At 47.0% G+C, this 23483-nt stretch overlaps 1 protein-coding gene across 2 annotated transcripts in view; it reads right to left on the reverse strand.

Annotated features, from left to right (window-relative positions):
- The window catches only part of RIPOR1 (RHO family interacting cell polarization regulator 1), a 381181-nt gene that overhangs the window by 307604 nt on the left and 50094 nt on the right, over positions 1–23483 (reverse strand). Inside the window, exon 1 of one of the 2 annotated variants that reach the window (XM_040410139.1) lies at positions 15438–15586. The exons of the other annotated variant lie outside the window; for it this stretch is intronic. The gene's annotated coding sequence lies outside the window, so the exon portion shown is untranslated. Of the gene's footprint in view, positions 1–15437; positions 15587–23483 lie in introns of those variants that run through there. 2 annotated transcript variants of the gene reach the window in all.

Genomic DNA, 23483 nt, shown 5'->3' on the forward strand with positions numbered 1-23483 from the left:
TCAGGTGAGCGGTAAAGCAACACAGTGGACCCTCGAAGGGGCATTGCTATCCATGCTCCCTGGTCCCATTTCAGCCTTAAAAGGGGGCCTCTTAAGATTCTTTGTGCAGGCTGCTCGCCTGGTCATACCCAGATATTGGAAATCTCATGACACCCCACACATCAGAGATTGGTTAGACATGTTTGAAAAGATCCGCAGAATGGAGGAATTATTGGCGGAGGATGAAGGAATGGATGAGAAATACCTTAAAAACGTGGACCCCCTGGATTCTATTTAAGGGTTCTGAAGCGTATCAAACCTGGTTAGGTAGATTTCAGAGTGTAAAATCTTTATAGAACATAGAGATACCAATGTTCTAGATGTTTGTACTTGTGCTTACCGAAAGAGGTTTTTCATCTTAGCAATAGTGGTCATCTATTCTACCAAATATACATTTCATGTGAGGTGATGGCCTAATTGTATTTGGATATTGTACTTATTGGATAATATAAATTTAAAGTCAAGATGTTTTGCTTTATGCTATATGATAGTCTTCAAAAAAAGTGACTGAACAAAAAAAAAAATGCTGACTGATACTACGGTTGTGTGCATGAGGCCCAAGAAGGCCATTTCTTGTGCTGCTCCCATTCACTTAAGGCTAAGGCTACTTTCTCACTTGCGCTTTTGCCTGATCTGGCAAGGATCAGCAAAAACGCTTCAGTTACCGATAAAACAACCATTATGAATGAAACAGGATACATTTTGGTGCATTCCGCTCTGTTCAGTTACGTTTTAACCCATTGTCAATGAATGGGGACAAAACAGAAGCGTTTTTTCTCCAGTATTGAGTTCCTATGATGGATCTCACTACCGGAAACGCAAGTGTGAAAGTATCTTAATGCGCACGACCATCGTTTTTGCGGATACCAGCCATGTGTGTTCTACATTTTGCAGAACAAAACGTCCTGCCCTCTCCTTGTCAGTAAAACAGACAAGAATAGGACATGTTCATTTATTTTGCAGGGCTGGGGAACGGACATACCTGTGTGCTGTTCCCATCTTTTGCAGCCCAATTAAAGTGAATGGGTCTGCATCCGACCTGCAAAAAAAATGCAGATAGGGTGCGGACCAAGGGTGCGGACCAAAAATACGTCCATGTTCATGAGCCCTTAAACAGCTGCTTGGGAACAGTTGACTGGGGGGCCCTACCAATCTTTGTGCAATAATGACTCTGGAGCATCTTGTCATAACGCAATGGCCCACATGTACTAATGCGAGTGCACCTAGATATTGACATACAATTGGATTCAAATCTAGGTTTAGAGAAAGTGTCTGCATCCAAGAAGTGCCTTCACAGGAAAGGTGCACGGCCTGAGATGCAACCCTTTGCGACAAAATTGTGCCACATTTTTGGTGTCAAATTCTTTTTTTTTTTTTATAGTATTTATTTTTTGCATTTTGGTTCAAACAATGGTACAATACAACAGCATCCCAACCTGAATAGTAAGAAAACAAAAGAAGAACATTAGACATCCATTAAAGGCAATAGCCCCTGGTATCGTGGTAATCGATCACGGGGAAAAAATTAAAATCACATGAGTAGGCCCGTTTCATGGCAGCATCCCACCGGTAGTATAGAGCGATCACCAGACTCCATTCACACATACACCTAAGCACCCCGTAGCCCCACCCAAGTCAATACCTAAACAGTGCTTTGCATGTGGAACCAAACACCCCAGATCTTCTGGAAACAGTCCAGAGTTCCTCTAGCAGCATATGTTAAATGCTGGCCTTCACATGTATAAGTTATCAGTTGCACCCACTGTTCAAGAGTAGGGACCTTAGCTGGTTTCCAGTTTAGGAAAATAGTCTCCCTCCCATAAAACATTAGCATATGGAGCAGTCGTCTGTCATGCTTAGTGGAGACTAAGTCCACCATAAGGCCCAGCAAGCATACCATAGGAGAGCAGATCCCCAGCCTTGTGTTAATGAAAGTGCAGATCTGGCCCCAGTACCGCCACACAGCAGGACAATCCCATATCATGTGGTACAATGACCCCCTCAACTCCCCGCATCTCGAACATTAAGGATCCGGTAGTCTACGCATGTGGAACAGCCGCACTGGGGTCCGATACACCCTGTGTACCGACTTGATCTGAATGAGCTGGTCTCGAGCACTAATTACCGTAGATCTCCATACAGAGCTCAGCTCCCTCAGATGAGACGCTTCTAGGTCAAGAATATCCACGCACCAATGCTCAAATGATCACTGGAGTGGTGAATCCTGCATACCCAAATATCTCCCTATAGAAGGAAGAAACTGGCTTACATGGCCATGCCCACCTAGAGATTGACCCGAGGGGGCCACATTTCAACTGTAGGGGGTAGACTGTTAAACTGCGTCTCACAGGTGTGTCTCAACTGGAGGCATGGGTAGAAGCTCGTACGGGGTTGGTTGTAATCTCGTTGAAGACTTTCAAAAAGTACGGCAAAATCCATCTTGATAAAGTTGGGTAAGGTATCTCACCCCTTTCTGGGGCCAGAACTCATAGTTGGGCAAATGTAGTTCTTCAAGCTGCTTGTTCCACCACAGCAGAATATATGGGGAACAGGTCTCGCCATCCGCACCTACTACATACACCTCTATAAATGTTGTCCACGCCGCAACCACAGTCGCCATGCCTTCCATATAGTGCTTCACCGTGTGCACCCCTCCCCGGTATACTAGGTTTGCCAGCGCCTTGTACGAGCCCTCTAGCGCCAACTCGAGAACCACCACTGGATTATTCGCATCTGCCCAGATCGACAAGGATGCATACACCAGTCATGAGGCGATATAAAAAATATACATATCTGGCAATTCCAACCCCCCTGCGAATATAAAACCTTTAGGGATTTCCTAGCCAACCTAAGGACTCGAAGTGAGTTTTGGGAATTTTCGTTGGAGTCGCTCTGTAGACATATAGCAGTTTAGGTAATACCATCTTAACAATATTTATGCGGCCCACCAGTGATAGAGGCAGGTTTTCGCAGGACACAATTTTACACGTAATATTTTCCATCGTAGGTACCACATTCAGTTGATAAAACTGACTGGGGTCTATGTGTATCCAAATCCCCAAGTAGACAAAGCAATCAACCACCTTCTATCGTGACACCTCCGCCCTGTCCACTTCGTCAACAAGGCACAGGCTAGACTTTTCCCAATTAACTTGAAGCCCCGAGTAGGTTCCGAAACGGTCTACCGTGGCCAGCAGCGCCTCTAGTAAGGGACCAGGATCTGCCAAATATACTAACATATCGCCTGCATACAACAATAGCTTCTCCTGTATACCTGCTATTGTCCACCCCTCTATCAGCATACTAGTATTAATCAACTGGGTAAGAGCTTTCATGATGAGGGCAAACAGCATAGGTGACAAGGGGCACCCCTGCCTGGTACCCCTATGCAACCTAAAGGGGTGTGATAGCCATTTACTCTCACTCTTGCCTTTAGTGCTTGGTACAGCAACTGCACCCACCGTATGAAAGACAGGGGGAACTTTAAGCAACTCCGTTTTTCCCACATGAACTGCCATTCAGAGTCAAAGGCTTTCTAGTTATCAAGAGAGGCGATCACCCGGGATCCTGCGTTCTCATGTCTAAACTGCAGATTTTTGAATAACCTTCTGAGATTTACAGTGGGGGAAATAATTATTTGACCCCTCACTGATTTTGTAAGTTTGTCCAATGACAAAGAAATGAAAAGTCTCAGAACAGTATCATTTCAATGGTAGGTTTATTGTAACAGTGGCAGATAGCACATCAAAAGGAAAATCGAAAAAATAACTTTAAATAAAAGATAGCAACTGATTTGCATTTCATTGAGTGAAATAAGTATTTGAACCCCTACCAACCATTAAGAGTTCTGGCTCCCACAGAGTGGTTAGACACTTCTACTCAATTAGTCACCCTCATTAAGGACACCTGTCTTAACTAGTCACCTGTATAAAAGACACCTGTCCACAGAATCAATCAAGCAGACTCCAAACTCTCCAACATGGGAAAGACCAAAGAGCTGTCCAAGGATGTCAGAGACAAAATTGTAGACCTGCACAAGGCTGGAATGGGCTACAAAACCATTAGCAAGAAGCTGGGAGAGAAGGTGACAACTGTTGGTGCGATTGTTCGAAAATGGAAGGAGCACAAAATGACCATCAATCGACCTCGCTCTGGGGCTCCACGCAAGATCTCACCTCGTGGGGTGTCAATGGTTCTGAGAAAGGTGAAAAAGCATCCTAGAACTACACGGGAGGAGTTAGTTAATGACCTCAAATTAGCAGGGACCACAGTCACCAAGAAAACCATTGGAAACACATTACACCGCAATGGATTAAAATCCTGCAGGGCTCGCAAGGTCCCCCTGCTCAGGAAGGCACATGTGCAGGCCCGTCTGAAGTTTGCCAATGAACACCTGAATGATTCAGAGAGTGACTGGGAGAAGGTGCTGTGGTCTGATGAGACCAAAATAGAGCTCTTTGGCATTAACTCAACTCGCTGTGTTTGGAGGAAGAAAAATGCTGCCTATGACCCCCAAAACACCGTCCCCACCGTCAAGCATGGGGGTGGAAACATTTTGCTTTGGGGGTGTTTTTCTGCTAAGGGCACAGGACAACTTATTCGCATAAACGGGAAAATGGACGGAGCCATGTATCGTGAAATCCTGAGCGACAACCTCCTTCCCTCTGCCAGGAAACTGAAAATGGGTCATGGATGGGTGTTCCAGCACGACAATGACCCAAAACATACAGCAAAGGCAACAAAGGAGTGGCTCAAGAAGAAGCACATTAAGGTCATGGAGTGGCCTAGTCAGTCTCCGGACCTTAATCCAATCGAAAACCTATGGAGGGAGCTCAAGCTCAGAGTTGCACAGAGACAGCCTCGAAACCTTAGGGATTTAGAGATGATCTGCAAAGAGGAGTGGACCAACATTCCTCCTAAAATGTGCGCAAACTTGGTCATCAATTACAAGAAACGTTTGACCTCTGTGCTTGCAAACCAGGGTTTTTCCACCAAGTATTAAGTCTTTTTTTGTTAGAGGGTTCAAATACTTATTTCACTCAATGAAATGCAAATCAGTTGCTATCTTTTATTTAAAGTTATTTTTTCGATTTTCCTTTTGATGTGCTATCTGCCACTGTTACAATAAACCTACCATTGAAATGATACTATTCTGAGACTTTTCATTTCTTTGTCATTGGACAAACTTACAAAATCAGTGAGGGGTCAAATAATTATTTCCCCCACTGTATATCTGTAGTCTTACCCAGCATGAAGCCCAATTGATCAGGGTCTATCACTGAGAGTATAACATCACAGACGTCTCACCAAAACCTTCACTAAAATTTTAGCATCGATGTTCAGAAGGGAAATCGGTCTATATGAACTGCACTGGTGCGGGGGCTTCCCAGGCTTATGGGGCAGCCTATTGTGCTCAAAAGCGTATTCAAACAGTTTAAGGAGTCGCGCACTTTGCGCATCCACATCTAACTTATACCACTTCAAGGGCAAACAGTCCGGACCAGGGGACTTCCCGACTGCCATGCTCAAAATTGCCATCTTGATCTCCCCTACAGTAATTGGGGAGACCAAGTAACTCCTGTCTGACGAGGATAACAGTGTAAGCGGAATGGCCCTCTGGAAATTCTGCAAGTCACTTTGTACAGGATGTCTTTGTTTCATATAGATCACAGTAGTAACTGGCAGACTGGTCACATATTTCCCCAGGTTCACTTATCTGAGTTCCCTCTGCACTAGTAATATACGAAACAGTTTGCGGCGATTCTGTTTTTGCTAAAAAGGCTAGTGCCCTCCTGTTGTCACCCTCCGAAAAAAACACTTGCTTTTGAAATAAGAGCTTCTTCTGAATATATTTCACTAAATGAAGGTTTAGGCGTCGTTGCGCCTCTACCCATCCCTGCGTGTATCATCACTCGGGTCTTGAATGTATACCTCTTCCATAGCAGCTAGTTCTGCCTCCAGTTTAGCGTGGGTAGCCCCAGGTCCTTTCCTATGTGACGCTATAGCATGTCCCGCAGTAACGCTTTAAATGCCTCCCACTCTACAACAGGGTCTGTAGATACCTCGTTGCAAACTCAATAGTCGGGGACACACTGCTGTGATGCACTAACCACAGGCAAGACTTCCAACCACTTAGAGTTAAGGCGCCACTGTATCTGGGGGTGCAATCGGTTGGGCCAGAATCACAAGCAAAGGGGCATGGTCCGAGATACCCCTTGGCAGATACTCCGCCTAAGTTAACATTGGCAGCAGGTTCCGGCTAACACACACAAGGTCTATACGAGATATTTGTGGCAGATGATGTGGCAGGAGTATTGGCGATCACCAGGATGGGTCTCATCCCTCCGTTAGACCATGGGCCTCTGCCGAGTTACTGAGCAATCTACTATGAGTTGCCTGGGGGCGGAGTCCATCAGCAATCAGATCTAAGCGTTATAGTCTCCCAACATGATCGGGGGGGGGGGGGGGATTGGTAGGGTTGCCACTTTACCCATTATTTCTTCTATTATGCCTCACTGAAATGGGGGAGGGACATAGAGTCCAACTATTACATGGTCCATTCCCCCCACTGCAGCGGAAACCATGACGTATTGGCCAGAGATATCAAGCTGCACTGAGTGTAACTGAAAAGGGAGCACTTTAGCTATAAGCACTGATACTCCTCTAGCATAGTTGCTATATACTGCAAGATAGGCAGACCCCACCCACGGCCTTTTTAGAGCTAAGGACTCTTTCAGACGGGCGTTGCGGTAAAAGGTGCGGGTGCGTTGAGGGAACACGCGTGATTTTTCTGCGCGAGTGCAAAACATTGTAATGCGTTTTGCACTCGCGTGAGAAAAATCACGCATGTTTGGTACCCAAACCCGAACTTCTTCACAGAAGTTCGGGCTTGGGATCGGGGTTGTGTAGATTATATTATTTTCCCTTATAACATGGCTATAAAGGGAAAATAATAGCATTCTGAATACAGAATGCATAGTACAATAGCGCTGGAGGGGTTAAAAAAATAAAATAACTTTAACTCACCTTAGTCCACTTGTGTCCACACAGTTGTGTGCATTCGTGGCCATTGTGCCGTTTTCCTTTTTTTTTGCGGACCCATTGACTTTCAATGGGTCCATGGAAAAAATTGGAAAATGCAGCGTTTTGCAGCCGCATCCGTGATCCGTGTTTCCTGTCAGTCAAAAAAATATGACCTGTCCTATTTTTTTGACGGACAACGGTTCACAGACCCATTCAAGTCAATGGGTCCGTGAAAGAACACGGATGCACACAAGATTGGCATCCGCATCCGTGATCCGTGGCCGTAGGTTACTTTCATACAGACGGATCCGAAGATCCGTCTGCATAAAAGCTTTTTCAGAGAGGAGTTTTCACTTCGTGAAAACTCATATCCGACAGTATATTCTAACATAGAGGCGTTCCCATAGTGATGGGGACGCTTCTAGTTAGAATATACTACGAACTGTGTACATGACTGCCCCCTGCTGCCTGGCAGCACCCGATCTCTTACAGGGGGCTGTGATCCGCACAATTAACCCCTCAGGTGCTGCACCTGAGGGGTTAATTGTGCATATCATAGCCCCCTATAAGAGATCAGGGGCTGCCAGGCAGCAGGGGGCAGACCCCCCTCCCTCCCCAGTTTGAATATCATTGGTGGCCAGTGTGCGGCCCCCCCCCCCTATTGTAATATCATTGGTGGCCAGTGTGCGGCCTCCCCCCTCCCTCTATTGTAATATCATTGGTGGCCAGTGTGCGGCCCCCCCCCCCTATTGTAATATCATTGGTGGCCAGTGTGCGGCCTCCCCCGGCCACCCCCCCTCCCTCTAGTGTAATATCATTGGTGGCCTGTGTGCGGCCCCGGCCCCCCCTCTATTGTATTAATATCATTGGTGGCCAGTGGAGATTCCCGATCATTGGTGGCAGGGGAGATTCCGATCGGAGTCCCAGTTTAATCGCTCTGGGGCTCCGATCGATAACCATGGCAACCAGGACGCTACTGCAGGCCTGGTTGCCATGGTTACTTAGCAATATTACAATATTAGAAGCATCATACTTACCTGCTGGCTGCTGCGTTGTCTGTGTCCGGCCAGGAGCTCCTCCTACTGGTAAGTGACAGGTCTGTGTGGCGCATTGCTTAATGATCTGTCACTTACCAGTAGGAGTAGCTCCCGGCCGGACACAGACAGCGCAGCAGCCAGCAGGTAAGTATGATGCTTCTAATATTGTAATATTGCTAAGTAACCATGGCAACCAGGCCTGCAGTAGCGTCCTGGTTGCCATGGTTATCGATCGGAGCCCCAGAGCGATTAAACTGGGACTCCGATCGGAATCTCCGCTGCCACCAATGATCGGGCAGGGGGTGGGGGGGGGGAGAGGGGAGGCCGCACACTGGCCACCAGTGATATTACAATAGAGGGGGGGCCACACACTGGCCACCAATGATATTACAATAGAGGGGGGGGCCACACACTGGCCAGCAATGATATTCAAACTGGGGAGGGAAAGGGGTCTGCCCCCTGCTGCCTGGCAGCCCCTGATCTCTTACAGGGGGCTATGATACGCACAATTAACCCCTTCAGGTGTTAAAGATCGGCTGCTGCCAGGCAGCAGAGGGCAGTCATGTACACAGTTCGTAGTATATTCTAACTAGAAGCGTCCCCATCACTATGGGAATGCCTCTGTGTTAGAATATACTGTCGGATCTGAGTTTCACGAAACAACTCAAATCCGATGGTATATTCTAACATAGAGGCGTTCCCATGGTGATGGGGACGCTTCAAGTTAAAATATACCATCAGATTGGAGAAAACTTCGATCCTATGGTATATTAACTCCTGACTTTACATTGAAAGTCTATGGGGGACGGATCCGTTTGAAATTGCACCATATTGTGTCAACGTCAAACGGATCCGTCCCCATTGACTTGCATTGTAATTCAGGACGGATCCGTTTGGCTCCGCACGGCCAGGCCGTGGATCCTCCATGTCCGTGGATCCTCCAAAAATCAAGGAAGACCCACGGACAAAAAAACGGTCACGAATCACGAAAAAACGAAACCCGTTTTTGAGGACCGCAAAAAAAACGGTCGTGTGCATGAGGCCTTAATGTGCAGTTATTTTTTTTTTGTAAATCTTTCTTTTTCCATTTATACTTAATATTTTGGTGGGGGGTTTTTTTACTAACTTTTAGCCCCCTTAGGGACTAGAACCCTTGTCCTATTCACCCTGATAGATCTTTATCAGGGTGAATAGGGCCTCTTACTGTCCCTGCTGCTCTGTGCAGACAGCAGTAGGGAGCTGACTATGGCAGCCAGGACTTCCTGGCTGCCATGGTAACCGATCAGAGCCCCAGGATTACACTGCTGGGGCTCCAATGGGAACTGTCACTGAGGAGGAGGGGAGAGGGGACCCTGTGGAGAGTGCGCCACCAATGTCTAATACTGGGGTTGGGGGGCTGTGGCCACTGCGCCGCCAACACACTGAACTGAACGGGTCAGGATTCAGTGCGGGTGCTATGTGTCCACGTCACACATTGTACCCACGCGAAAAACTCGCTCGTGTGAAAGGGGCCTAAGGCCTCTTTCAGACGGGCATTGCGGGAAAATGTGCGGGTGCGTTGCGGGAACACGCGCGATTTTTCCGCGCGAGTGCAAAACATTGTAATGCGTTTTGCACTCGCGTGAGAAAAATCGTGCATGTTTAGTACCCAAACCCGAACTTCTTCACAGAAGTTCGGGCTTGGGATCGGGGTTGTGTAGATTGTATTATTTTCCCTTATAACATGGCTATAAGGGAAAATAATAGCATTCTGAATACAGAATGCATAGTAAAATAGCACTGGAGGGGTTGAAAAAAAAAAAAAAAAAAATAAATTTAACTCCCCTTAATCCACTTGCTCGCGCTGCCGGCATCTCCTTCTGTCGCCTTTGCTGAACAGGACCTGTGGTGACTTCACTCCGGTCATCACATGATCCATCACCAATGTGATGAATCAGGTGATGGATCATGTGACGTCACCACAGGTCCTGTTCAGCAAAGAAGGAGACAGATGAGATGCCGGCAGCGCGAGCAAGTGGATTAAGGGGAGTTAATTTTTTTATTTATTTTTAACCCCTCCAGCGCTATTGTACTATGCATTCTGTATTCAGAATGCTATTATTTTCCCTTATAACAATGTTATAAGGGAAAATAATAATGAACGGGTCTCCATCCCGATCGTCTCCTAGCAACCGTGCGTGAAAAATCGCACCGCATCAGCACTCGCTTGCGGATGCTTGCGATTTTCACGCAACCCCATTCACTTCTATGGGGCCTGCGTTGCGTGAAAAACGCAGAATATAGAGCATGCTGCGATTTTCACGCAACGCACAAGTGATGCGTGAAAATCACCGCTCATGTGAACAGCCCCATAGAAATTAATGGGTCGGGATTCAGTGCGGGTGCAATGCGTTCAACTCACACATCGCATCCGCGCGGAATACTCGCCCGTGTGAAAGGGGCCTAAGAAAAAAAAAAAAAAACGACATCTGTCCATCCAGTTTAGCCATTTATCCTGCAAGTTGACCCAGCTGATCAGCAAGGGCTTCAAGAGTGGGATCCCCACCAATGCAAAACTGATACCTCTCCTGAACAGAAATACAGCAAAAGTTCTTAACGGAGCTCAAGGATCCTTCGTCAAAGAGGTAGACCGTGTCCACACCACAGCAAATAGTCACAAAAACATATGAACCACGGCGCACACCGCACTAAGATAATAAAACATAAGAGCTCTGATCTCCAAGAATGGCTCCTCAACACCGAGGCTCCTCAGCTTGCATCTTTCAGATAAGGCTACTTTCACACTCGCGTCTGGTGCAGATCCGTCATGGATCTGCACAGACGGATCCGTTCAGATATTACAACCGCATGCATCCGTTCAGAACGGATCTGTTTGTATCAGGGTGGATAAAAATCTATGATAAAAAAATAAAAATAAATAAAAAATAAAATAAATAAATATAATAATTGGATTTTTTTTTTATATATAAAATGCTTTTTGGAGGAAAATATATTACCATCCAAAGGTTATTCCATCATGAAATAAAGATTAGTTTTTTTAATTATGTAGAATAAGGCCTCTTTCACACTACCGTATGGCTATTTTAGTGTTTTGCGGTCCGTTTTTCAAGGATCCGTTGTACCGTTTTTTTTGTTTCCGTTCTGTTTTTCCGTATGGCATATACAGTAATTACATAGAAAAAATTTGGGCTGGGCATAACATTTTCAATAGATGGTTCCGCAAAAACGGAACAGATACGGAAGACATATGGATGCATTTCCGTATGTGTACCTTTTTTTTGCGGACCCATTAACTTGAATGGAGCCACGGAACGTGATTTGCGGGCAATAATAGGATATGTTTTATCTTTCAACGGAATGGAAAAACTGAAATATGGAAACGGAATGCATATGGAGTACATTGTTTTTTGTTTTTTTTTGCGGAACCATTGAAATGAATGGTTCCGCATACGGACCATATACGGAACGCAAAAAACGGCCCACAAAACGGAAGTGTGAAAGATGCCCGAGGCTGTATAGGTGTAATTTTTTGGGTAAATAAATTCCATTAATCCATTCACAATGTCATGCTCTTCCAGAGGTTTTTGTAAGATTATGGCCTCATGCATTGTTGTGTTCCGTTCCGCAAAATGGGGTTCCGTTGTTCCGTGATCCGTTTTTGTTTCCGTGTGTCTTCCTTTATTTTTGGAGGATCACCCGACATAAAGGAAAGTAAAAAAAAAGTCTAAGTCAAGTTTGCCATGCAAATGATAGGAAAAAAACGGACGCGGACGCCTAAGGCCTCATGCACACGACCGTTGTTTTATTCCGTGTCCGTAGTTCCGTTTTTCGTGATTTTCTGTGGACCCATTGACTTTCAATGGGTCCGTTGAAAACTCGGCTAATGCACTGTTTGTCATCCGCGTCCGTGATCCGTGGTACCAGTCCGTCTAAAAAATATAACGTCCTATTTTTTTCACGGAAAACGGTTCGCGGACCCATTCAAGTCAATGGGACCGTGAAAAAACGCAGAGGCACACAAGATTGTTATCCGCGTCCGTTTTTTTCCTATCATTTGCATGGCAAACTTGACAGATTTTTTTTTACTTTCCTTCATGTCTGGTGATCCTCCAAAAATAAAGGAAGACACACGGAAACGGATCACGGAACAACGGAACCCCATTTTGCGGAACGGAACACAACAACGGTCGTGTGCATGAGGCCTATTGGGCAGTTTCTCTGCCTACAAGATATTATCACAGATGCTTGGTTTACTTTTGCAGCTCTCAAAACTGAATTTGACTCAGCAGAGATCACATGCCTCTTCTTCACAGCAAAAATGTTATAACATGAACAGAGTTAAGAAAAAGACCTTAAAAGGGAACCTGTCACCAAAAAAACGCTTACTAAGCTGTTAATAGTACCTTATAGTGCTGCATAGTAGTTTCCTAATGCACTTTTTCATCGTTTAGCCGCATCTAGCCTCCTTGAGAAATCTATGTTTTATTCAGCCGCTGCCCCCTGCTTCAAGTCAGGTTTGAAGTCAAGGGGGCAGCGGCCTAGGCGTCTCCAATGCTGCTCCCGCCGCCTTTATTGACAAGCCGGATCTCAGTGCCGGGACCGCGCTCCCAGCCCGCATGCGCAGTAAAGGGCTGCTGTAGCGCGATCCCGGCTCCGGCTCGTACACTCAGCCGGCTTCAGTTTCGCTACTGCGCATGCGCCCGGCATCTTCTGTAACTGCGCTAGTATGTAAGGCTGGTGGGCGCATGCTCAGTAGCGAAACTGAAGCCGGCTGAGTGTACGAGCCGGAGCCGGGATAGCGCTACAGCAGCCCTTTACTGCGCATGCGGGCTGAGAGCGCGGTCCTGACACTGAGATCCGGTGTGTCAATAAAGGCGGCGGGAGGCGGGGAGAGCAGGATTGGAGACGCCTAGGCCGCTGCCCCCTTGACTTCAAACCTGACTTGAAGCAGGGGGGCAGCGGCTGAATAAAACATCGATTTCTCAAGGAGGCTAGATGCGGCTAAACGATGAAAAAGTGCATTAGGAAACTACTATGCAGCACTGTAAGGTACTATTAACAGCTTAGTAAGCGTTTTTTGGTGACAGGTTCCCTTTAATCCTAACTTCTACAAACCTATGAATGCAGAATCAACCTAATATGAAAAGTTGTTATTCTAAAAATCATCTACTTGCATATTATAAGTTATACCAGCAAGAATTAGTCTTCGAAAACTATGATTTAAATCAAGCCTTACTGACTAGTGATTTAAATCAAATCCACCCTGTTCTGTATTATCTATAACATAGCCAAGACGGATCCGTTTACTATTGTGCCAGATTGTGTCATAGAAAACGGAGCCGTCCCCATTGACTTACATTGTGTGTCAGAACGGATCCGTTTGGCTTAGTTTCAACAGACGGACACCGAAAAGCAACAAGCAGCGTGTTGGTGTCCTCCTCCAGAGCGGAATGAAGACTGAACTGATGCATCCTGAGCGGATCCTTTTCCTTTCAGAAGGCATTAGGGCAAAACTGATCCGTTTTGGAGCGCTTGTGAGAGCCCTGAACGGATCTCAGAAACGGAAAGCCAAAACGCCAGTGTGAAAGGAGCCTAAGATGTCCACATGAACGGCCGCTCTACCCTCACGTATCCATGCTGGTCACTGGAGTGATGATGGAAACTATCAGAAGTCAGGAGGAATAGACAAAGAGGAAACACTCTCCACCTTGGGTGGAATCCCCCATTAAACCCCAGGAGCGCTCACTTATCCTGGCACCTTGCATATATCTGGTCACCAGCAGTACCCGGCTGGTCTCACTTTGAGCCTCCTCAGGAGTATGAAGACGTGAGAGTAATAAAGTGATTAGAATGTAATAAGCTGGACAGGGTATAAGTATAAGGGCTCACGCACACCACCGTTTGTATTTTGCGATCCGCAAAAAATATGACATCCATATTGCATCCGTTTTTTTGCTGATCCCTTGTAACAATGCGTATTCTTGTCGGCAAAAAGGGAAAAAAAAATAGGACATGTTCTATCTTTTTTGCGGAACGGCAATGTGGACATACGAAAACAGAATGCACACAGAGTCATTTCCCACCAAGTGGTTCCACATACAGGCCGAAAAAAAAGCAACGGACAAGGACAAAAAATACGTTTGTGTGCATGAGCCCTAATAAATGAGCGGGCCTGGGGTTTTACTGAGGATTCCACCCACCGATTCCCATCCGCGCTACAGCGAGCGGCGCAGAGGGGACCCTGGGTGCTAAGCAGAGTCTATGTGATCTAATAGAGCGGAGCGCTCCGAGGGCCACACTTTCCACTGAGACTAGGCCAAAGTCAGAAAGCTGGATATCAGATACGCAATGCGCCTCATGCAATAAATGCCAGGCACGCACGTGCAAACTAGATGCCAACCCTCATCTTCCTAAAGGGAGTGATCTGATGGGTGGCACATGATGATGTGTACTCAACCAGGGAGATGAATCAAAGCTGGAGCAATGTAAGAGTCCACGGCAACCAGACTGCACCGGATTTCCCTCTGGTTTGCACCAGTTTTTTGACATTCTAGCTTTACCAGCATAATTATCTGGCAGCACCATGTAAAGTCCTACCTCCTGCCACAGATACTTAGTCACTGGTGGAATGGAGGGGTTGCCCATAGCAACTAATGACATTACAGCCCCAACTATCATTGGGTGATGAAAGAAGCCACCTGATTGGTTACTGGGGATTTCTCTCTGTACATGACGTCACACAGCACGGTGCCTGTGATGTGACAGAGATCCCCTCCTTACATGGCCGATATATTACGCACAATGAATAATCCCACCGGAACGGCCTAGTCTGTGGAGCGCTGGCCTCCATGAGAGCAGACGACACATTCACCAGCACTACGTCAGTCCTCACACAGCTGTGCCCGAGCAGCCTCTGGTCCGGCCGTGTACACAGAACCGCTACCCTGCGTTATCCGGCCGTGTACACAGAACCGCTACCCTGCGTTATCCGGCCGTGTACACAGAACCGCTACCCTGCGTTATCCGGCCGTGTACACAGAACCGCTACCCTGCGTTATCTGGCAGTGTATACAGAACCGCTACCCTGCGTTATCTGGCCGTGTACACAGAACCGCTACCCTGCGTTATCTGGCAGTGTACACAGAACCGCTACCCTGCGTTATCTGGCAGTGTATACAGAACCGCTACCCTGCGTTATCTGGCCGTGTACACAGAACCGCTACCCTGCGTTATCTGGCAGTGTATACAGAACCGCTACCCTGCGTTATCTGGCAGTGTACACAGAACCGCTACCCTGCGTTATCTGGCCGTGTAGGGCAGGAGAAGCCGAGGACTTACATGGCTGCGCCGGATGAGCTGAAGGAAGGGCAGGTCCTGGCCGCAGCGCTGCTCACATTGCCGTCCTTCCTCCACACGCTGCCGCGGCTCCTGTCACTGGATGCGGCCGAGGGCAGGAGGGAGACAACACGCAGCAGCCCCACTATGTGGAGGAGGGGAGGGGGAGGGGCCGCTGCCTTCCTGGGATTTCTTCCAGCCTACCTATCTTTGGGCAGGGGAAGAGGCTGACATCACTGCCCAGGGACATCTGCCTCTCACCCAATCACATCAGTTAGATTCATTACATTTCACCCAATAGTGGTCTTAGGCTGCATGCACATACTGAGTATTACATGCAGATTCACTGCATAAGGCCCCATTCACATGTTGCGGATCTGCACAGGCATGGGCCATGGAAAAGGACAATGATAACTGTAGAAACCAGTGTCAGGCAGCTGCTGCCAAGGCCAATAAGGTAATGGGTTGCATCAAAAGGGGCATAGATGCCCGTGATGGGAACATAGTCCTACCACTTTACAAATCGCTAGTCAGACCACACATGGAGTACTGTGTACAGTTCTGGGCTCCTGTGAACAAGGCAGACATAGCAGAGCTGGAGAGGGTTCAGAGGAGGGCAACTAAAGTAATAACTGGAATGGGGCAACTACAGTACCCTGAAAGATTATCAAAATTAGGGTTATTCACTTTAGAAAAAAGACGACTGAGAGGAGATCCGTATTTTTCGCCCTATAAGGCGCACCTGCCCATAAGACGCACCTAGGTTTTTAAGGAGGAAAATAAGAAAAAAAATATTTATAACCAAATTTGGTGGGTTTTAAACTAAAGGTGGTCTGTGGATGACACTGTTATGGGGAGGGGGATCTGTGGATGACACTGTTATGGGGAGGGGGATCTGTGGATGACACTGTTATGGGGAGGGGGATCTGTGGATGACACTGTTATGGGGAGGGGGATCTGTGGATGACACTGTTATGGGGAGGGGGATCTGTGGATGACACTGTTATGGGGAGGGGGATCTGTGGATGGCACTGTTATGGGGGGATCTGTGGATGACACTGTTATGGGGAGGGGGATCTGTGGATGGCACTGTTATGGGGGGATCTGTGGATGACACTGTTATGGGGAGGGGGATCTGTGGATGACACTGTTATGGGGAGGGGGATCTGTGGATGGCACTGTTATGGGGGGATCTGTGGATGGCACTGTTATGGGGGGATCTGTGGATGGCACTGTTATGGGGGGATCTGTGGATGACACTGTTATGGGGAGGGGGATCTGTGGATGACACTGTTATGGGGAGGGGGATCTGTGGATGGCACTGTTATGGGGGGATCTGTGGATGGCACTGTTATGGGGGGATCTGTGGATGACACTGTTATGGGGAGGGGGATCTGTGGATGGCACTGTTATGGGGGGATCTGTGGATGACACTGTTATGGGGAGGGGGATCTGTGGATGACACTGTTATGGGGAGGGGGATCTGTGGATGGCACTGTTATGGGGGGATCTGTGGATGGCACTGTTATGGGGGGATCTGTGGATGGCACTGTTATGGGGGGGATCTGTGGATGACACTGTTATGGGGAGGGGGATCTGTGGATGGCACTGTTATGGGGGGATCTGTGGATGACACTGTTATGGGGAGGGGGATCTGTGGATGACACTGTTATGGGGAGGGGGATCTGTGGATGACACTATATAGCATCTTATGCTATATGTGTCAACCACAGATCCCCCCCATAACAGTGTCCCCCAATACACCAGGCCGCGCCGCTCACAGCAGTATTCATATCTAAACAGTAATCCTTAACCTCGAGTACCGCAACTTCTGCAGTTTTAACTGATGATCTATCCTCTGAATAGATCATCAGCTTCTGATCGGCGGGGGTCCGATACCTGGGACCCCCGCCAATCAGCTGTTTGAGAAGGCAGCAGCCCGCGGCCTTCTCGCTGTTTACCGCTGGCCCAGTGACGTCACGACTAGTATCACTGGCCTGGGCGGGGCTACGTTTCGTTCACTTGAATGGAGCTTAGCCCCGCCCAGGCCATTGATACTAGTCGTGACGTCACTGGGCCAGCGGTAAACAGTGAGAAGGCTGCGGTGCTGCTGGAGCGCCGCAGCCTTCTCAAATAGCTGATCGGCGGGGATCCCGGGTGTCGGACCCCCGCTATCCAGAGGATAGATCATCAGTTAAAAAAAGTATAACCCCTTTAACTTTAAAGCAGCGCTATCCTATTTATTACCTTACAATCAAGCTCCGGTAACAGGCAGAGCGGGCGGCGGCATAACGTCACTTACTCACGCGCCTGCTTCATTCATAAAGTGGGAGGAGCAGGCGCGTGACGTGAGTGAGTGACGTTATGCCGCCGCCCGCTCTGCCTGTTACTGGAGATTGATTGTAAGGTAATAACCAGGATAGCGCTGCTTTAAAGTTAAAGTTACTCGAGGTTAAGGAGTACTGTTTAGATATGTATACTGCTGTGGGTGGCGTGGCTGTAAGAGTACAGTGACTGCACTGGGCCCCGCCACGAGTTGCCAGCCTCCAGCCCCTACTCCCTCCCTGCTGATACATCGCTGCGCTGTGCAGCATCGCAGCCGGTGATGTATCAGCGTTAGCGATGTAAAAATGCCAGCATTCGTCCGATAAGATGCACTGCAATTTTCTCCCCACTTTGCGTCTTATGGGGCGAAAAATACGGTAATTACTATGTATAAATATATGAGGGGTCAGTACAGAGATCTCTCCAATCATCTATTTATCTCCAGGACTGTGACAAGGGGACATCCTCCGTGTCTGGAGGAAAGAAGGTTTGTGCACAAACATAGAAAAGGATTCTTTACGGTAAGAGCAGTGAGACTATGGAACTCTCTTCCTGAGGAGGTGGTGATGGTGAAACGGAATGCACACGGAGTAACATCCGTTTTTGCTGACCCATTGAAGTGAATGGTTCGGCATACGGTCCGCAAAAAAAACGGAACGGACGCGGTAAAAAAATGCGTTCTTGTGCATGAGGCCTAAAACTATAAAAAAAAAATTAAATCATATTTAAAAAACACACAGGAAAATACTAAGAACAATAAACATATTAAATAGAACATATTTAAATGGAGTCTGTCACCAGATTTTGACCTTATAGACCGCTTACATAGCGCTCTAGCATAGCGGTCTATGATTCTAATGGTACCTTTGATGTTTGCTTGTGAAGTTCCCCCAAGGCAAAAACAGACTTTTATTCATATGTAAATTAGGGCTCGCAAGTGCCCAGGGGCGGCGTTCACCTCGTTGGAGCCCAGGCTGTTCTGCCTCTTTTCGTCATATCCCCGCCCCAGCCTCTTCCTCTGCCCACCCCGCTCTTCCTTTGCGTCCTCCTTCTCTGCAGCGAGATCCCGTGCCTGCGCTATCCATAGCTTTGCCGGATAGCGCAATACAGTAGTATTGCCCTCATTGTAAAACCTTCAGAGTAGTTTTGTCCAGATATGTGCCCTCTCATGGTAGTTATGCCAATATTGTGCCCCTTCAAGGTAGTTATGCCTTCACTGTACAACTTTCACAGTAGTTATGCCCACGTTGTGCCCCTTTAAAGTACTTATCCCTTCATTGTGCCCCCTTCACAGTTGTAATGCCCTCTTTGTGCCTCCCTAACAGTAGTTATGCCCTCTCTGTGCCCATTTCAAAGTACTAATGCCCTATATGTGCCCTATTCACAGTTGTAATGCCCTGTCTGTGCCCCTTAAAAGTAGTTATGCCCTCACTGTGCCCCCATACCAGTAATAATGCCCTCTGTGCCCCTTCATAGTAATAATGCCCACTCAGTGCCTCATAACAGTTATGCCCACCCACTTTACAAGAGTAATGCTCTCTGTGCCCCCTTCATAGTATTAATACAATCTGTGATCCCTTAATAGTAGTAATGCTCATTGTGCCCCCTTCATAGTAATAATGCTCACTGTGCCTCCTTCACAGTAGTAATGCCCATTGTTCCCCCTAATACTAGTAATGCCCTTTTTAGTAGTATTGCCCTCTGTGCCCCCTTTGTAGTAGTATTGCCCTCGGTGCCCCCTTTGTAGTAGTATTGCCCTCTGTGCCGCCTCCATGGTAGAAATACCCTCTGTGCCCCCACCATGGTATAAATGCCCTCTGTTAAAAAAAAAAAAAACAGTACCTACTCACCTTGTCCCGTTCCTGAAGCTCACAGTCCTCTCTCCCCTACAAACACAGATCGCTCTGCAGCACTGTGCGGGCGGAGCTTATGCAGATTTCTAGGCCGTAGGCTCCGCCCATAAAGACAGGCAGCGCGATCTGTGACTGCAGTCTTTCTGCTTCACTATTCAGTGCGGGAGAGACAGAATGCAGGGAGCTGAGTGACAGGACCACAGCTCCCTGTGCTCCAGCAATGAACGCTTCCATCTATATTGATCGAAGCGCTCATGGCTTCTAGGCTCTGACACCCCCTGAGAGCCGGCACCCTGGTTTTTCCTTCCTTCTGACAGATCAGAAGGGTCAAGTAAATGATGATGTCATACAGGCCAAAACGGCAAAATAGTGGCCCAGTCATGGAGTGGGGAGGGTGGGAACAGCATGAGAAGTCCACAGAGTGGCCCAGTGACAGAGTGGTGAGGTAGCAGCATGAGGAGACCACACAGTGGTGAGTTGGCAGCAGCATGAGGAGGCCACGAAGAGGTGAGGTGGCAGCAGCAGCATGAGGGGACCACAAAGTGGCCCAGTGACATAGTGGTGAGGTGGTAGCAGCATGAGAAGACCATAGAGTGGCCCAGTGACATAGTTGTGAGGTGGCAGCAGCATGAAGAAACCACAGAGTGTTGAGGCGGCAGCAGCATAAGTAGACCACAGAGTGGCCCAGTGACAGAGTGTTAGGTGGCATGAGGGGATCACAGTGACAAAGTGGTTGAAGTGGCAGCAGCATGAGGATACCACAGAGTGGCCCAGTGACAGAGTGTTGTGGTAGCAGAAGCATGAGGAGACCACCAAGTGGTGAGGTGGCAGCAGCATAAGGAGACCACAGAGTGGCCCAGTTACAGAGTGTTAAGGTGGCAGCAGGATGAGTAAACCACAGAGTGGTGAGTGTTAATTGGGTTTCTGGGAGAAGTAAATGCCATTTCAAAATAATAGTTATTCATGGATGTAGATAAATGAAATTTACAAGTTCCAATGCCAAGCATCAAAGCCGCTATATAAAATTTTCATCAAGTCAACCTATATTTCAAAAAGATAGGAGAAGACAGTCAACTCCAACAAGTCCAGGATATAGGTAATTAAAAGTGTCAGGAAAGACCTTCCTCAATGATTTATATGGAAAGGTCAACGAGGTCCTGTAAACATATTATTAGGTATTTAATTTTATGCTTAAAAGTTGGGATGTTCACCTACAGTACCGCAGTGCCATCTGGAGGCAGATGGGCAACATTATATTATTTCATTATTTGCTCTATACCATATTAGGAGTTGAGACAACGTCATGAGGTAATTAGCATGCGAATACACCCACCCTACCTGATTGGGAATCCATAATCTAAAGGGGATGATTCTTAAATAAGGGGGGGAATAATTACTCGTGTGCGGGGTAGCATGGGGAGCTAGCAAGAGAAAAAAGGCGAGAGCTGGAGAGAAAAAAGGAGAAAGAGAGGAGAGGAGAAGTTGAGGTCTATCAAGATGGAAACCATGGTGAGATGCGCTATGATGGACCACCCAGCTTTCCTAGGAGCAGAAGTGAGATTCCTACTAGGACTTGGTAAGAGACACAGAAAATGATATTTCATTTTATTAAGACTAATTTGATAGTGTGGGTGAAATTATACCATCTAGATTTGCGAATAAATAAATGATTAAATTAATTGATCATCTCCATATTGAGATGTAGTCTTAGGATATTGTGAGGCTTCATTCTACCTGCAGAAGAATCTAGACTCATAATCTAGCAAAGCATTAAATGATTGCTTTTATATATATATATATATATATATATATATATGTATATATATTGGTAGAACATTCTTCGCCAAGCTAAGTGATGGATTCCCACAGGAAAGACGTCAAGTCCTTCCCATTTAAGATCCTAGATCCCTGTTATTTGTCTTAATAGTCTTACCAATGTTATATATGTGAAAATAGTCCAGGATGGGGTGGAAGGATACAGTTGTCTCTTCTAAGTTATATCCTTGGATGGAAGTGCCCATCTTGAAGCCATGTGATGTGTAGTTGGTTAGGGGGGCAGAATGTATTTAGCATTCTATAATAATGTCTAGGATTAGACATGCCCATCTTGATATCATGAGATTTTCTCTGAACAGAAGTAATGTATATAACTTATGTTCCTATTTTGATATCCTAACCTTATAATAGCTTGGTTATAATGTGACAATTTATTTCCACTCACATGTATTGTTAAGCTTGTAATGCTTTATATTAACGCTATATATATTCATTTGCATGTATCATTGTGTTTATTTACTTATATATGCTTATAACCTTGTAACCAATAAATCTGCTTTTTTTTATAATACCTGTGTATTATTGTATAATGCAGAACTACATTTTATCATTGATGTCATCTCACGTCAAAAATAACTTATTTATCTGAGGAAATAGTCGGACTCAGATGTGAATTGTATCAATTAGGTTGTCTACAATTCACCAGGTCATGATTTTAAGAATTTATGACAAATTTTATACATTTTATTTTTTTATGGTTAATTATTTTTATGACCATAATTAATAATTCTTAATTGGATTATTACCCCCCGACATGAGGTTGCAGCAGCATGAGGAGACCAAAGAGTGGCTCAGTGACATAGATGTGAGGTGGCAGCAGCATGAGGAGACCACAGAGTTATGAGGTGGCAGCAGCTTGAGGAGATCACAGAGTGGTGAGGTGGCAGCAGCATGAGGAGACCATGGAGTGGACCAGTGACATAGTGGTGAGGTGGCAGCAGCATGAGTAGATCACAGAGTGGCCCAGTGACATAGTGGAGAGGTGTTAGCAGCATAAGGAGACCACAGAGTGGTCCAGTGACATAGTGGTAAGGTAGCAGCATGAGGAGACTACAGAGTGGCCCAGTGACATAGTGGTGAGGTGGCAGCAGCATGAGGAGACCACAGAGTGGCCCAGTAACAGAGTGTTGTGAAAGCAGCAGCATGAGGAGACCACAGAGTAATAAGATGGAAGCAGCTTGAGGGGATCACAGAGTGGTGAGGTGGCAGCAGCATGCGTAGACCACAGAGTGGATCAGTGACATAGTGGTGAGGTGGCAGCAGCATGAGTAGACCACAGAGTGGCCCAGTGACATAGTGGTGAGGTGGCAGCAGCATGGGGAGATCACAGAGTGGCCCAGTGACAGAGTGTTGTGAAAGCAGCAGCATGAGGAGACCACAGAGTGATAAGATGGCAGCAGCTTGAGGGGATCACAGAGTGGTGAGGTGGCAGCAGCATGAGGAAACCACAGAGTGGATCAGTGACATAGTGGTGAGGTGGCAGCAGCATGAGTAGACCACAGAGTGGCCCAGTGACATAGTGGTGAGGTGGCAGCAGCATAAGGAGACCACAGAGTGGTCCAGTGACATAGTGGTAAGGTAGCAGCATGAGGAGACCACAGAGTGGCCCAGTGACATAGAGGTGAGGTGGCAGCAGCATGAGCAGACCACAGAGTGGCCCAGTGACATAGTGGTGAGGTGGCCGCAGCATGAAGAGACCACAGAGTGGCCCAGTGACAGAGTGTTGTGAAAGCAGCAGCATGAGGAGACCACAGAGTGATAAGATGGCAGCAGCTTGAGGGGATCACAGAGTGGTGAGGTGGCAGCAGCATGAGGAAACCACAGAGTGGATCAGTGACATAGTGGTGAGGTGGCAGGAGCATGAGTAGACCACAGGGTGGCCCAGTGACATAGTGGTAAGGTAGCAGCATGAGGAGACCACAGAGTGGTGAGGTGGCAGCAGCATGAGGAGACCACATAGTGGACCAGTGACATAATGGTGAGTTGGCAGCAGCATGAGTAGACCGCAGAGTGGCCCAGTGACATAGTGGTGAAG

The sequence above is a fragment of the Bufo bufo genome, chromosome 10 (genome assembly GCF_905171765.1).
Source record: "Bufo bufo chromosome 10, aBufBuf1.1, whole genome shotgun sequence".
Taxonomy (NCBI): domain Eukaryota; kingdom Metazoa; phylum Chordata; class Amphibia; order Anura; family Bufonidae; genus Bufo; species Bufo bufo.